At 39.1% G+C, this 16,877-nt stretch overlaps 1 protein-coding gene across 1 annotated transcript in view; it reads right to left on the bottom strand.

Annotated features, from left to right (window-relative positions):
• RNF144B (ring finger protein 144B) overlaps window positions 1-16,466 on the bottom strand; it is a 96,328-nt gene extending 79,862 nt beyond the window's left edge. Inside the window, exon 1 of the mRNA XM_071804618.1 lies at window positions 16,255-16,466. The gene's annotated coding sequence lies outside the window, so the exon portion shown is untranslated. The remainder of the gene's footprint in view (window positions 1-16,254) is intronic.
• Between the last annotated feature and the right edge of the window lie 411 nt (window positions 16,467-16,877).

The following is a 16,877-nucleotide window of genomic DNA, read 5'->3' as shown; positions in this document are numbered from 1 at the left end:
AATGCCTCAGACTTGTCCTCAATTACACGACATTGTATTATTTTGCATTAGTCTAAAGAGCCCTCTAGTGTTCACCTATTGCAGACACGATAGATTACCTCAAATGACTATGGAACTTCCTTGCAAATCTCTACCTATTAGCTCTACCAAACACCTCTAGCTAGCAGAAAGAAAGCAAATTTTAGGCACTGGATGATACATCTGCATTAAGAAAATAATTTAAATTCCATAGGTAAAACTGTTTATCAGGAGAATATGTCTATATTACTTTCTGTATAATTTTAAAGGACTTGTGGATTTAAACAACATTTCAGCCAACTGTAGATAATATTCATTTATTCATACATTTATTTATATACAGAAAAAGAGCCCGCTCCTTTCATAATTCATAGTAGCTCTTTATATCCACTGCACAGTTGCAACTGAAAAAGAACAAGATATGTAACCCTGCAGTGAAATAAAAGCAAATATATTAAATACTTGTATAAATAATATTAGATTTCTATAGCTTCCTGAATTTCAGCAAGCCAGTGCAAAAGTTTTGAGAACAAAGTTTGATATCAAAGACACCCCCCCGTCCCGACAAGACTGGTAGTGACCCCCAAGATGTGCAAGACTGTCATCCCAGAGTCCCTTGAGATTTACTGTAGTATAATGATTTAACATGCACAACCAGAAACACTGCTAAAATAACAGGATCAGTAAGTATAACATCAGCCTTTGTTTGAGCTCTATTAAGCAGGTTAGACATATGAAAAGCCATTTAGTAACTACTTACTCAATCTTCCATTGGGAAGAATATAGAATATGTGACACTGTCTTAAGTCCCATATGTTTATTTACAGGATTTTTACTTCAGGGATTTGAAAGGAAAGCGTGAATAATGTTAAATATGGAATGAAAATGTCAATTCACTGACCTCAGTTATAGAGCATTCGTACAAAAGCTTGAGAACTGTTTATAACTTCCTAGCATTAGCACAAGGTTGGTTATCTAAATATAAATGAAATCTATGTTTCCCATCAGTATCAACACAATTATCAAGGAATAAAAATCAAAAGGAAAATACATTACATCCTTTTGTGATTTTAAATCTACAAAATTATTCTATCGAGGTCATTAACCACAAGGTCAAAGTGCATATGACTTTATGAAGAACAACAATGTCAAGGAAGAAAAACTTGTTTTCCCAAAGGAAATGCACTGCTACTTTACTATTATTATATTTCTCCATGTAAATTAGAGTTACATTCTCAGTGTCCTGTTATGATTTCCCTCTGCTTGTAACCTCTATCAGAAAGTGAAAAAGCAGTGTGAAAGAAAGCAGACTAACACTAGAACAAATTAATTATGATGCTCTGACACAGGAGACTGGGTTGTTTTATTATATTAATGACAATATAGATTAATTTTAAAGAACCCTACTGGTCCAATTTCACAGAGACTATAGAAGACAGAAGAATATTTGTTAAAAGAAGCAATAATTTCCAAGGTCAGCAATGAACTGAAGATGTCATTATTTGACAGGAAAATTTTCAAATACTTCCCATGATTCACTGCTATTCAAGTCAACCGTCACAAACACGAGTTTTCATTTTTACTCTGGCATAGCCCAAAACTATCAACTAGTCTATCCCCTGATAAAGACACAATATTATATACCAAATCTGTTCAATATTCTTTCCTCCTTAAAAAAAAAAAAAAAAAAAAAAGTCAAGGTAAGGAAAAATACATGCACTACAGATCCCTATTGAGAGGTGACTCTGCAGAGGGCAACTCAAGTAAGCAAGTGTATTTTCTTCATCTGAAAACCATAACATGAATATACACATCCTGCAAATGTTTGAAAGAGAAACGTAATTCTGTAGTTACAAAGGTTACAGGTACTTCTGCCTTTATCTTTCAAAACTACATTGAACAGAAATTATTTCATAGAATCATAGAATGGTTTGGCTTGGAAGGGACCTTAAAGATTATGTAGTTCCAACCCCCTTGCCATGGGCAGGGACACCTTCCACTAGGCCAGGTCTGCAAGATGCAACTTCATACTTTCTATTTCATACACCAGTCTTTGATTGATAACTTTTTTTTCTTTTCCACTTCTCAAGAGAGATTTCAGAAAGGAACACATTTTCCTTCTGCAATCAAAAAGGGTTATGGATCTCTTAAGATTTACACTGATCTCTTCAAGTGTCCCTGCACCTTACATGCCAAAAGACGAGGAGATTTAAATACCTACCCAAGAGTCTTTCAACCCATTCCAGGTGAAATAAAAGTCAGATATTTAAAATTTCATTACTCTTTCACATAAAGTCTTTTTATAAGAGCAGGTGTGAATTGAACTCCCAGTTGAAACTGAAGCTACTTCAAATTCCATGCAACCCAAATGAAAGCAGGGAGCTCCGCTATTGCTGTCATCCTGCCTGGCAAAAACAGTTTGTAGCCCCGGTACACAATACTCACTTCTGGTTGTGGAGGCCTTAAAGATAGTGGCCACTAGTCCTTCAGAGACCACATCCAGGAAACTGGTGAGATGATATGGAATTAGAGTGGTGTGACATGAAAAATTCAGCACTTCAGAGCAGATAATAATAGTAAACCATGAGAAAAAATGGCAGCCAGAATCTTGGACCTCCAGAAGCAGACAGAGTGCCCACCTCTAAGCACGGGATGCTCTCCTGGTCTGGCAGTGCTGTTCAGGGCATACGGCTAGGGGCTACCTGCAGCTGTTCACGGACTTCAGACAAGTCCAGTTTTAATTCCTTGCATTTAGAGCCCTCATGGCAATATATGACATGATAAGCAATACTTGGCACAGAAATGTCTAATATTTAAATAACATTACAAAACCTGGTTTTATTCAGTTATTAATCAGTCTTGTAAGTCCTTCCTACAAAAAATACACTGCAACCTTTATGTTAATGCCTTTAAAGTACATATTTACCAACAATGACATAATAAAAAGAAAAAAAAAAGCACTAGAACTCAAAGCTCTATGCATTAAAACCAACAAGTTTTTGCTGTTAAAATAAACATAAATGGAAAAGCAATAGGATTTGGGAACTTCTAAAAGTGTTCATTATAGCACTCATTAAATACATTTAACTATTTGCTCAAAGTTTAATTAAAAAGCATGGAAAAAAAGCAACTGGTCTTGAAAGCTGTCCAGCTCCACAGTGCTTCACTGTCTACTTTGATATCTCTGGCTAACATGGCATGGAGTTTTCTTTCCTTCTAGAATTTCCCTTTTCACTGTAGCCTGGCTAAGACCCCTCAGCTTCTGATAGCAACCATACACTGGGAAAAACTAGTGCTGGTTTCACCTTCAGTACTACAGAAATACCATACTAGAAAGAGGTACAAAAGAAAAGGCTATTGGCTCTTTATATACTGATACTACTATATAGAATCATAGAATGGTTTGGGTTGGAAGGCACCTTAAAGATCACCTAGTTTCAAACCCCATGCCATGAACAGGGACACCTTCCACTACACCAGGTTGCTCTAAGCCCCATCCAGCCTGGCCTTGAACACTTTCAGGGATGGAGCATCCACAATTTCTCTGGGCAGCCTGTTCCTGTGTCTCACCAACCCCACAGTAAATAATTTCTTCCTAATATCTAACCTAAATCTAGCCTCTTTCAGTGTAAAACCATTACCCCCTGTTCTGTCAGTACATTCCCTGATAGAGTCCCTCCCCATCTTTCCTGTAGGCCCCCTTTAGGTACTGGAAGGCTGCTGTAAGGTCTCCCCAGAGCCTTCTCCAGGCTGAACAACCCCAACTCTCTCAACCTGTCCTCACATAGGAGGTGCCCTGGCTTTCTGATCACCTTAGTGGCCCTCTGGGCCTGTTCAAGCAGGTCCATGAGTTTCTTATGCTGGGGGACCCAGAGCTGGACACAGTGCTCCAGGTGGGGTCTCACGAGAGCGGGAGTAGAGGGGCAGAATCATCTCCCTTGACCTGCTGGCCACACTTCTTTTGATGAAGCCCAGGAAGCGATTGGCCTTCTGGGCTGTGAGTGCTCATTGCCGGGTAAGACTCAGTTTTTTATCCATCAGTAGCCCCAAGACCTTTTCTACAGGGCTGCTCTCAATTGTCTCATTGTCTAGCCTGTACCCATGTTTGGGATTGCTCTGACCCAGGTGCAGGACCTTGCACTTGGCCTTATTGAACTTCATGAGGTTCCCACCTCTGTATCCTGCCAAGGTCCCTCTGGACCTTTCCCTCTAGAGTACCAACCACACCACTCAGACTGGTGTCATCGTCAAACTTGCTGAGGGTGCACTCAACTGGCAGTCCTAAATCCAAAATAATATTAGTGAACAAACAATTCACTGTTTCCTCAGTACACTTTTCCTTTTCCCTGGTTCTTAATGTTATCACGTTGTCTGAGCTGAGCTTGAACTAACAGCTTTATAACACAAGCTCTTTCTGTCAGAGGGCCGAGGGGAGAGAATGGGTAATGAATTGGCAAATGATAGATCACTGCCCCATGGCACACAACCAGGAGATGGAGACAGAGAGGCAGAAGCTCAGTAAACCCACAAACACCAATATTCTGAATGAGGGGGGCTCTCAGGGGCCGTAAGTTCCCTCCTGACATCTCAAGGGTATCACATGCGTGCTCTCTCTATACACTGTACCAGCCCAGCTTCTCCCTATAACCTGTGCTTTAATTAATTCCTGCACACTCTCATACACTAGTGGGATCTCCTGAGCTGACAGAAGGCAAAAGCACCATGAGAGCTCCCTTAATTCTTAGGCAACAACTCAGGACAAAGTAGCATATGTGTGTGTCTTCTGAGGACAAGGAACCAGGACACAAAGCAAATGAGGTGACTAAGGGGTTATAACCATGTAATCAGTGCTGAAAGTCACGCTGCACAGTCTATGACTTTTTTTAATGTCTGCCTTTTACAACTTTTGCAAATTAACACACTCAGCAGGCCGGTGAGAATCTACGACATAAAATAAATGCATTCAAATGTCAAAATAACCAAGAACATGTTCCAATTTTTAGGAGACATATTTTTAATAGCAAAATAAAATAAATTACAATTTTAGTAAGTCCACTTTTACTATATAAAAATCTAATGTTTTATTCAATAAATAAAATGTGGAACTATTATTCATACTACTTTACATTTGGTTTTATGCCCATAAAGTCAGATAATCTCTGTGGATACTGCAAAACCCCATTATTAAGATTGACTGTATAGACACACAAAAAAAGAGAAACATTTCATAACAGACCTAAAAAAACCCAGAAGTATTCAAAAGAATTAAAAGAGTCAAACACAGTATTTTGGTTTGTTAACAACAAAGTATTTCTGATTCCTGCTATATTTTCCCTTCACATCAAAGAAAACTTGTTGATTCAAAACCAATTAGAACTGTGAGGAAAGAAAGAAAGCACTGCTGAACTGAAATTGTATTCATACTGTAATTTATTATTTTAAATATTTAGATGTGATGTCATGTAATGTCCCCAGCATCTTCCAATCTGGTGCAAGTGCAGGTTTCCTCTGAAAGAAGAGCTCCTGTTTGCCTCCTTCCCCTTTGCCCTCCCTTCCTTATCTTCCTCTCCACCAGACCTAATAACTCTGCAGTCACAAAGTAGGACGCTCCAGCAAGCTCATCTGACAGAAAACTTAGTCAGTCTTCTGCCAGCCTCCAAAAAAGAAAGAATTTTTCCATCAAACCAGTTTACTGGATTTCTCTTGCCCCAGAAGCAGAGGAAATGTATGAATAGGTACAGAAATGCAACAGAAATCCAACTCTTTCTGCAGGAGCTGCAGTTGTACCAGACAGCATCACATCCAGCCACATGCTCAGGGCATAGTTCTAATTTTATATTGCACCTCACCCCCCAACCCCCCCAAAAAAAAAGAAAAAAGGTCCTGGTTTCCCTGGTTTCTCACTTTTGCCAGAATAGCACCGGTGTAGGCAGATGACCTGTGAGGTCTGAGAGCTGATCAGAGCCTTAATCCTACACTGACAAAAAATCTAATCCCTTTCCAACTCAACCATGTCTATTACCCAGCTAATCATCCCCTTAGTGAGTGTTACAGCAGCACCACAAAAGAGGGCCATGACATGTGGTGGGTGGGCAGGGGAGGACAGGGACACCTCTCCAGCAGAAGCACAGACTTACAGACCTCAACCCAAAATCGAGGAGGATGGTGATTCCCCCAAGGCCCCAGCAGAGGCAAGGAAGGAAGGAAGGAGAGGAGCTCCACATCATGAGGCGACCAGGGAGAGACCCGCGCCTTCGGTCTCTGTAAGCAGCGCCCACTGTGATGGAGGAACACCCAGGCAGATGTGACACTTTCCTGGGTTTTAGTGAGGTTTATGATTTCTGCATCCTTCCACTCCGCAGAGACCGTTTTGCATTATTCTTTTTCTTCTGACAGTTTAATTGATAATATAACCCAGTGGTCCTACTGGGACAGCACCACCTTTGTAGTAAAGAAATAGGAATTCTTTTCCTAGTCCTTTACTATCTACTAAATAAACCCAAACATTTTATTTCTCTTTATCTGTTTTGTGGTTTGTTTTGTTTTGTTTTTTTTTTTTTCTAGTTGATTACTATTTACTAAATAAAACCAATCATTTTACTTTATCTATTTTTTTAATTCCCATCCTCATCTTATCGTACACTGGAAGCATTTGGAAATCTATTGCCACTTGAATGTACAATAACTGTACATGCAACATTTGTCCCTTCGCCTCTCTCCTCATCAGCTATAAATAAACAACTTAACTTATTTTTAAAATAACCCACACATTTGCTTTTTAAAGTATCCTGAAACACTTGAGTTTTCTTGGACTTTTTCAAATATATATGAAAATTCCAGTTGGCGTAAACAAAGGCATACAAACTTAGATATTACACAGTATTTGCAAGAATAAAATGCAACATGGAAGGGCGAACTGGACCAGTTCTCAGCTCTACCAAGGCAGAGGCAAAATGCAAGTAGGAGAAAAAATGCATTAAAAATTTTTTTCAAAAGTTCCAGTATACTGTAAAGATGAAACATTTCATTTATGAGCAAAAGACAAAATATAAATGTTTACAAGTCTATAAACAATACTTGCACTAGCCTTGACAGAAGAACCCAAGGCACAAAACCAGGTATCCCCAGAAGAAAGTAGAAACTAATACCTAGTAGCACTTTCCAGAAAAAGCTGTTTCCAGCTGTTCTAAACTGTCTGAATTCATTTTCAAGACTTTTTCTGAGGTCAGAAGCAAAGCCCATGCCAAAGAATGTGATCTGTTTCATTAGTCAAAAGGGAGTATTTAGTTTGGGAAGAATCAGGAATATTTAAGGGGGCATATTTTGGGGCTTTTTGCAGGTTACCATCAGGAAAATTCCAGATTATTGCAACTAAATTACAGGAGAAGAAAGAAATGTTTAACTACTTCGAGGTTATAAAGGAGTTTAATATGCATTACTACACACTAAATTTGAAAAGTAGTCAACATTCCTAGGTAGAACCACATAAATGAGAAATCAGACTGTATGGAATTTAATCATAATTCCAGAGAAGGAAGAGTCCCTTATCCCACCACTAACTGCATTCAGAATTTCCTCTTGCACAGAGTTGCTGCAGGATGGCCTCATTGGATGCGTATCTTTGGCATCAGGGATGTTCACAAGATGAGAAGCAGACTTTTGTACTGCTGGAAGACTGTGGAAAGATATTCAAGGATACAAGAATAAAAAAGGATGCACGAATGAAAAAAAGACTCTTACACCTTATCTACACAAAGATGCTACAATTGAGGGTATGAATTTAGAGCGTAAATTCAAATGCTCAATAACTCCCTCCATATGCAATGAGTTGAACACTCCAGGATAACGAACTACTTTGCATTCGACAAGAATATTCAATAATACCCAAAACAAGAACCAGTGTGGAGCAACAGATGTTGTGAACTTTCTGCTTTATTCCACTGCAACTTTTCTCGGGAGACACACTCAGTATCAGGAAAACAGAAACTTCAACAAAAATCTAAAGAGTTTAACTTAATGCCTTCACTTTTTGCAGATTTCCAGGAGAGAGTACACTTCCACTTTACAGTTCATAGACAAAAAGCTCGTTTACCCAGAGATGCTCATGCTGCTGACACAAGTCCTGCCAAATCCTGCGACTGAAGATGTGAGGGAACACTGAAGATGTTCCACCTTTTTGCTGCTGGCCTCACCTCCTGCACAGTAACCAATCTGTCCAGGGCTCAGGACTCCCCGGTTCACAGTCTGAGGTATTTGCTTTCTCTGAGCATAAATTTGCGCTACATGCCTTGTGTGAACTACCCCAGCTGTACAGCAAGCACACATGTTGTTCTGCCGCTCTTTGTCCAGCAGCCTAAAGAGAGGAGCAGAACGGAGAACTAGACATCATAACCTCATCAATCACCCTATCAAAACTTAGCAGGGTTTATTAGCCAGAACCTTCAGGAAGATTCATTTGAGTAAACTTTTTAAATGTATCAGTTAAACCACTGTTTAATTTACTTTGGAAGTCAGCTAAACAAACAAAAGCCACCTGCAAATAAAAGTATCCATAACAGATTTGAATGTGATTTAATTCACACACTTTTTAAGTTATCTGAAATTAATATTCCAGAATGTTCATGCAGTTAATTTGGACTATTTTTTTTCTGAATTTTCCTATGCATGCAAGCTCAGAGACTGCTATTCATTTTTTCTGAGGCACAAAATGCAGTGAAGACAGAGGGTTGTGTTTAGCACTGAGCAGGAAGGTAGCTGTGAAGAAGTGTGAAGTGAAAGCATTTCAAGCAAGTATTTGTAAGGCATTTCCAAAAATGACAAAAATGGCTCTGTTGCTTAGCTCATTTTTCAACCGAATTACTTAACCAGATGGAAAGCCAAGATATGTGACCTTCTGTGCCAAGTAAGGTCACATATATTTTTTTATTATGTTTTTTAACAGCGTTTAAAAGTATAAACTCCTCTGAGAAGACAAGCAAAACTCGGTGAAAACTCAAGGTGAATGCATTTTCTAAAGGACAACTACATATGCCATTAGACACACAAAACAGATTTAATCTAACAGCACTCAGATTTCTGAGAAAAACACATGTATTATAGCACCTGTGTAGTACTGATCATTTTGATGGATACTGCAGACCAAATTCTTCCTTGGCAAGTCACCTCTTAGGCACACCAGAAAAAAGAAAATTACATACCTACACATTTTAAAGGTGAAAGAGCCATGACATACCTAAATTCCTACTCTAATGAGAGACATGACATTTGGTTTTTGGTAAGTCTTAACTTCTATAGTCACTGCTAGATGCCGCTTTGCTTTTCAGTATCTGTATTCCCTCTCAGCAAAGTTTGGAGCAGATTATATAGGGGTTTAAATTTACAAACTGAGCTAACATTAGCATGTCAGAAATGGCACATAAACTCTCTGCAACTGAATCACTCAACTTGTGTGCTCCCCCAGCTGGCTGCAATAGTGGGATGCATCAGGTTGCAATTTACTGTGGGCAAAAAGGCTTTTTCTCAGAGTAACTTCATTTGAGACTCTTTTAAAACGGCTGAAGGACTTGAGCAGGCTTTGGGACATGACATATTTTATACCAAATCTTAGTCAAAATTAAGCAAATTTTTAATGTTTAATACATGTTCACATTTCAAGATCAAAATAGGAAGTTTTGTAAAACAAGCAGATCTAATAATATGACATATTAAAATTTTCTATGAAGTTTTAAAACCCCTATGTTACATTATTAAAGTCTAAAATTCTCCACATAACAGTACAAACCTTTAGGTATGTGAATATTCCATCTTTTATTGGGTAAGCAAATCGGATAACCTCTCTCACAGTTATTTATAGCATTGGGATTTCAGGACCTATTTCTGAGAGGTGAGAGGCAACTACTTCTTCCAACCTACCGGAGTGTTCAGGTTACAGAGCTCATGTGTGATCAAGGATCTTGTAATCAATGCTGCAATCCACCACCAAAAAGTCTAATTCTCATCAATAATAAAAGCTGCTTTACATAGTGGGTATAACGGTTTCCCTCAAGGCCTCACTAAACATCCAAGGAAGCCTTACCCCACCAAAGGCAGCAGCAAGTGTAATATGTGTTAATTCACTCTAATTTACAGCAGTTTAAAAGTATAGCAGTACAAGCCTCTCTGCACAGTAGCAACCAGGGTCCAACTCTTTCAAAAACCAAATAGCATAAAGCAACTAAGAATAAACAAGAAACTGGCATCAGATTTTTAAAAATGTTTGTTCAATCTTTTATTTCCAAAGTAATTAAACACTCAATGAAAAATGGCCCGGCTAAACCTGTCAAACTATATCCTTACGCAGCATCTTTCCCCAGCGACATTTCAAGTGGGAAAAGTATATCACTACTTCTTTTTTTTTTTTTTTTAATCAAAACCAGGCAAAGGATTTTCCCAAAAGTTTTCCAGGAAAGCTAACCTCTGGACTAAAAACAAACATAAAAATGTTGGCAGGAAAGACAACTGTTTCATTAAGTTACAAGTATGCAAAGATAGCATAAAGATACAAGAAAATGCTGAAAATTCTTATGTAACTTTCAATTTAGCAGGCTGCTACAGACTACCATCTATTATAACAAGAACATAACAATTCATATTTTAAAAACTCAACTGAATTCAAGGCATAGGCATCATATTGTGTGCTCTCTACTTCTGATTTTTATGTATTAATCTTGAGTATCAGGAACAAATGCTTTAAAAGCATGAGAATGTGTTCTATTCCACAAAGACACTTTTGTCCACACAACTATGCGTGGTTTGTTCCAAAAAAAGCAGTGGGTAATTTCACAGAATCACAGGATTTTTGCCAAAATGAGAGTTTCAGTTTATAATTACTTGGAGTAGCTGGGATGCTTATTTTGCAATTTCACATGCTGTATCATCTTCTTGTAAGCTGAAGAAGTACAACAAATACCTGCAACAACAAAGGTTCTGTAACCAGAAAAAGAGTTTGAAGTGTCTTGCAAAATTATTTTTATAAAAACCGTAAAGAATAATATCTGAAACACCCCAAAAACTTTTGTAGAATATGAACAAAACCAAGGTCTTTTACCAGTTCTTAAATCCTTTAAAAATTATTGGGAGTAACACACCTTCTCTGTACACCAGACCATTCATAAGATTTAAATGAGACAGTTGTTCAACACAGACCTAAAAAAAGCATCATCTTAACCGACACGTTGAAAAAATACCAGGTTTAAAGCTAATTTTGCATTTCAAGGTCTTCCTTAAAACCTGCTTACAAGGTATCTAAACATACGGACTTGAGGATACATGATACATCAGACCTGTGGATACTTTAACTCTCACTAACACCTCTGTGCCATGACAACAGGACATCTTCAGTAACAGTTATCTGGTTGGTTTTTGCTGAAATCCTGAAAAGCACAAACAGTGCAAGGCACACTCAGAAACTGAAGTAAATAATTTCGTCACATTTTTCATGCCAACAAAACATGTATGATAAAATGCAAACACAGAAGAGAATGCTTGGAAGTGAAAAGTCATCAGTGAGATAGCTTCTACTGGATGCATATTTGTACAATGTATGTTTGGTTTTCTGTCCTACAGCTGGCTGCCACGGATCACAACCTGGTGTTTCAGCTTAACATGTCAAGGTATAAAGCGCAGCAAGACTGCTGTTCCATAGACGGCAAAATCACCGAAGGAGACAAAATGTGTATCAGAACCATTTCCAGATAAGCTATCCCTGGTAGCGACTAAAGGTCCTGTGAGAATACACAGTTTGAGCCATTTACTTTCCTCTTTTCTAGTGACTTTTAGAAAAGATGTTGTAAATTTCCATTTGTTTTCCACTGTCCAGACAGTATGGATGAGAATCAGCAGTCTTATAGCCTATTTCCAGTTCTGCCATTAAATGATATTCAAACTATATTATTCTTCATTTTACTAAGTCATCACATGAAAAATTAAAAAATCCAACAACTGACTTGAATTGCGCATCTAGCCCAAATTTGGCATCTTGGACATTGTTTCACTTAGAGAGACTAACTGGTAAAGTTTAGTGTTCTACTAACAGAAATTTATTTACAACATGTAAAGAAGATTGGAGAGAGGAAAAGGTGAGACAAAGAAAAAAGTCTCCAATTAGTTTATGAGCTCTTTTGTCATGAACTATTTACAATGTTATATATGTAACAAAGAGTTGAATATTAACTAGTTAGCCTGTGAACTTCCCAGAAAAGCTCAACCAACTACCCACAGATGCATGTGGGTAGTAATGTGATGTTATTCCTGGAGAGTCTATTTGTAATGTCCACATTTCAGAAGTGATATCACTCATCCTCAGGCAACTGAATACTCAAATTCTGCCTCCTGTGACATCCCTGCAATAATTTTGACCTGTACTTGGATTGCCATGACTGAAGTATTTTATGAAGTAATCTAATTTTTAGAATTAGATCAAGTAAAATAGTGTCTTGATACTGTCTGCAAAATAAATAGAATAACTAACGTACTGATTTGCATATAAGTGAATACTTTTGCATTTGGGTATTTTAACCAGGAAGGCTTAGCCCAACTTTATAGGAATTACTTAAAAAACTACACACAGTTCCAGTAAACATTGTAAGAATTTACATAACTTTCATTCACTAGGCATCACACAGTATTTCATTTTTTGAGCAAGCTTCAGAATATCCCTGGAATTATTTTCTCCATATTATACCTACAAAACTCAGGTACAGAAACATCCATAATTTGTCTTTGATGACACAAGAGATGACTATTAGATGCACAGAGACAAGACAAAAAAGTTGTCTTCTACTTACACAGTCTAAAAGCCTTTCCAATTTTCCAAAGATGAACACTTATGCAATAAAAAATAATTCAGTAAAACACACTTAAATCCTGAGCAAGTGTTTTCTAAAACACATCAACACATGTAAATATACTCCTTTGTACAAGGAAGATTTCATAATCTATTTCTGTTATGGTCATGAGAAAAAGACTAAAATATGAAAAGTCCTGTTTAAAGGAGCAATGACATTTAATACAAGATTCTATTCTGTATAGAGGACTAAAAAAAAGGTTCAAGCTGTTCAGCTGTTCAGGATCAATCAGTTTAAATCACTGTCTTCCTCCACAAAGAATGGCTGAAGTTCTAGAAGTAAAATTAAGGAAAAGTAAGGAAGGAAAACTAAGTAAACCTCAAATTATGCAGATCTGACTGCAGCCTTCCCAGAAAATATCCAGCCACCTCCCCTTTTGCATGGTAGTATCTCTGATCACTCCTGTGCCAGCATTCTAGTTCCTTTACACCAGGGGTGTCCAGTTCATTTTCACCAGGGGCCACACCAGCCCTGCGGTTGCCTTTAAAGGGCCAAATGTAATTTCAGGACTGTATAGATGTAACTACTCCTACATTTCTGCAGTCCTAAAATTACATTTGGCCCTTTGAAGGCAACCACGTGGCTGATGTGGCCCCCCCATGAAAATGAGTTTGATGCTCCTGCTTTATACCATATCCAGGTACTGAATGCCCTTGAATTTCACTCCTGCTTTATGTGAGCAAAATCTTCCTCATGTTAAAATATCAAGTGGACTTTCACCTACTGTAATTCCTGCAAGCCAGATTTCTTTATCTGGCAATTATCAGGGTGCAGTCTTTATTTCAACTTCTCATAAGGAAGAAATTTGGATCACCATGGCCACAGCTGCTAGTGAGGAATGATTAGTTTCACAGCTTTCAGACCTTTCCACATCATTTGAATGTACTACGCAACGGCACGTTTTAAAATGATGGGCTTCTGCAGTCAGCTACATTCACTGGAAGAAGCAGTGAGTGATTCAGTCCTCTCAGCCTAAATATACTCTACTTTTTATGCTTGTTCGTAATTATTACTGCATGTGGATACCTCTTGGTATTATGTAATGCATGCACATCAGTGCCAATCTATCATGCTACAAACTTGAAATGGGAGGAATCAATTAAAATTTACTTGGAAAACTGATAAATGAAAAAGAAACATGAAAAAATGTAGTGACAGAATCCACTAGTAAAGACTTTTTATGTTTGTATAATATTTAGATTAGGCTACAGCTCAGCAGAGAATTCAGAACTTTCCCCTTCATATGACAAACAGTTCTTTGAGTCTTGCATTCAAAATTAGGTCTTAAACCATATGTTTTCTCCAAAGCAAGGATACTGCTATCAAAAATGATACTTCAAATAAACATTCTCAAATTTGTTTCCACTTAAAAGTATTGTGACAACATTTAAGTAAGTTTTTGCCAATCCATTTCTAGTCATTCATAATTTGATAACAAATTTCTGTATAGTAAAAAAGATGGGGCATTTTTCCTTTACAGACTTAAATTATTAAAAATATGTCTTCTAGGTTCTTACACTGCAAACAAACTTTACCTAAATGCCCCCTAAAGATGCATTAACATAGAACAGTATCAAAACAAGAATCTGACTTAGCAAACAGTCCTGTGCTAAACCCTGCAGATCTCTACAGGCCTCCTGTAACTTTCCTTGAGGTCCTAGACCATGGTGGCGCCCACCTCATGCTAAAGTGAAACTGGAGGCAGAAATCTGTGAAGCCTCAGGTCCAGCCACTAGAGGGGAAAATACAAGCTTCTTACGTTTAAGTTGTCTATTTCAGAATGTCATTACTGGAATTCTTTAAGATGTTTTTTTTTTTAACTTTAAAAGTCCTTCTCATCTTGACTTCGCAAGTGTACACATAAAACAATTTCCCTAAAGCTTTTAGTTATGTCATACTAGAATTTCCACTAAAAGTGTCATCAGAAACGAAGGCTTATAGCTTTTAGCCACACAGCGTTGTGGTTTCTTGTCTCAACATGTTACATCTATGTTTCCAATTCTGCAAGTTCTATTGAAGAGGAGAATAAGTTAATTTGTTAAATTAACATACAAATCCTGTATTAAAAGCCTGGCTTGAGCTAACAAAAATCACAAAATATGACAAAAGCCATTGAACAAATTCAGCATCCAGCTACAGGTAAATCCAGTATAACAGCTCTGAAACAAATAGAGTTACCATGGTGTAAAGTCTGAAGTAACTGGGAGCAGAACTTGGCTGCCTGGCACTTACTTCACTAAATGTAAAGACCTGGAAGGTTCAAACAGTAAATAACTACATATATTGTGAGAAGAAATGTCTAGAAACCCAGAATACAGAGGTGAAATGAAGATAAATGCTTTGCTTCCATGCTGAACTTTTCTGAATTTTGTTAGTCTAAGCCAGGCCATGAATACTGCTTTAATATGCCCTGAATATTTTCAGTGCAAAATTCCATTCATTTAAAAATAAGACATGATTCATACAGAATTCACATGGCAGGCCCTGGAATTTTAAAGCAGCTTGAACATAACACGCAGATGTATAAATCTTTAAACAGCTTTAGCTGGGATTTCTTTTTCCATATATTAAATGCAATTGTTTCAAATATGGACTGTGAATACTTAGGAACTTTGTTTCTATATCTAGTTCATGTGTTGCAGAACAAATATTGAAAGCTCAAATCTGAAAAATTAAGTTGTTCACAGCAGTAGTCACTTCAAGGATTAGAAACTTTTGTCGGGTTGCATTTGCACCTCACACGTAGTAAAGCATACCTAGAGAAAAGGTATGTGGGAAATACCTTAAAAGGCCTGTTAAAGTTACAGAGAGTATATGGTTAAATGAATGTTATCTAAAAAAAAAAATTCAAACCTTAATTAGGCTTCATATTACTTGTAAGTATGTAAGATGAAACCCCCACTGAGTAACATTTCCACACTATGTTGGCCCTGGAGCAAACCGTCAAGTAAGCCTGCGTTCACAAGCTCGCAGAGTCACACAGAATCACACGAAAATTCCAAGGCTGAGAGAAGTTCACTTCTTTTGCAGAAGATACGGCATTTAACACACATGCCCCAAGCCAGCAATCACCGCCTGGTAACCTGAGGCGGGGTGAAGAAGCCCGCCCGTCTGCTTTCGGCCAAGGAAGGAAGCGAACTCAGCTCCCTCTCTCGCTTTTGCAGGTGCCTGTCAGTACCCAGGGACAGCCTCGGGCGTCCGGGGACACGGAGCGCGGCAGTACGGTCGCGGCGGCTCCCACTGTCGACGGCGCCCGGGCGGGCTTGGCGGCCGCGGGGGACGGGGAATGCAGTGGGGGCAGCCTGCGCAGCCGCCGCACGCTAAGTTTAGGAGCCCGCCCGCAATTCCCTACCTTTGCCCCTCGCCGCCCACGGCTGGGGCCCCGACGTGTTAACCCTGGCGGCGGTTTTCTCCTGGATGCGGCGCGGGTGGGACACCAGGGACGGTAACTCGCGGCAAGGCGGCCAGGGGAGCTGCCGTGAACCCCCAGTCCGCGCTCGTGTCCTCCTTCCCTCGCTGTTCGTCTCCCCCTCCCGCATCTGCCTGCTGGCCCAGGAGGCTGCCGGCGAGTGGGACTCTGGGACCGGTGCCCCTGCACGCCCGCCCCGCCGCTGCGGGCGGAGAGCGGAGGAAACGGTGGCCGCGGGCAGAGCCGGGGGGGGGTGCCCCCGCCGCCGAGGCCGCTGCCGGCGGCGCGCCCGGGCGTGTAGCTGCAGGCCGCCGCCTCACAAAGAGCAAATTCATGTTACCTTTGCCGAGCGCAGCGGTGCAAGGGCTAGGTGCCGGGTGAGTCCCACAGCTACTAGACGGCTGGGAGGGGAGGAATCTCACTCTGAAAAGAAAAGCCTTGTCTTCTGGAAAATGTCAAATTGTATTATGTCACGTCAACAAAATTATTACCAAGGTCACCTTAAAGTTATTAGAAGGCTACAAAGTTTTCCTTTTTCTCGTTTTCGGTTGTTGTCTTTTGTTTGT

This window comes from Patagioenas fasciata, chromosome 2 (genome assembly GCF_037038585.1).
Source record: "Patagioenas fasciata isolate bPatFas1 chromosome 2, bPatFas1.hap1, whole genome shotgun sequence".
NCBI classification, from domain to species: domain Eukaryota; kingdom Metazoa; phylum Chordata; class Aves; order Columbiformes; family Columbidae; genus Patagioenas; species Patagioenas fasciata.
Note: the sequence above shows the minus strand (reverse complement) of the source record. Positions and strands in the feature narration are given on the sequence as shown.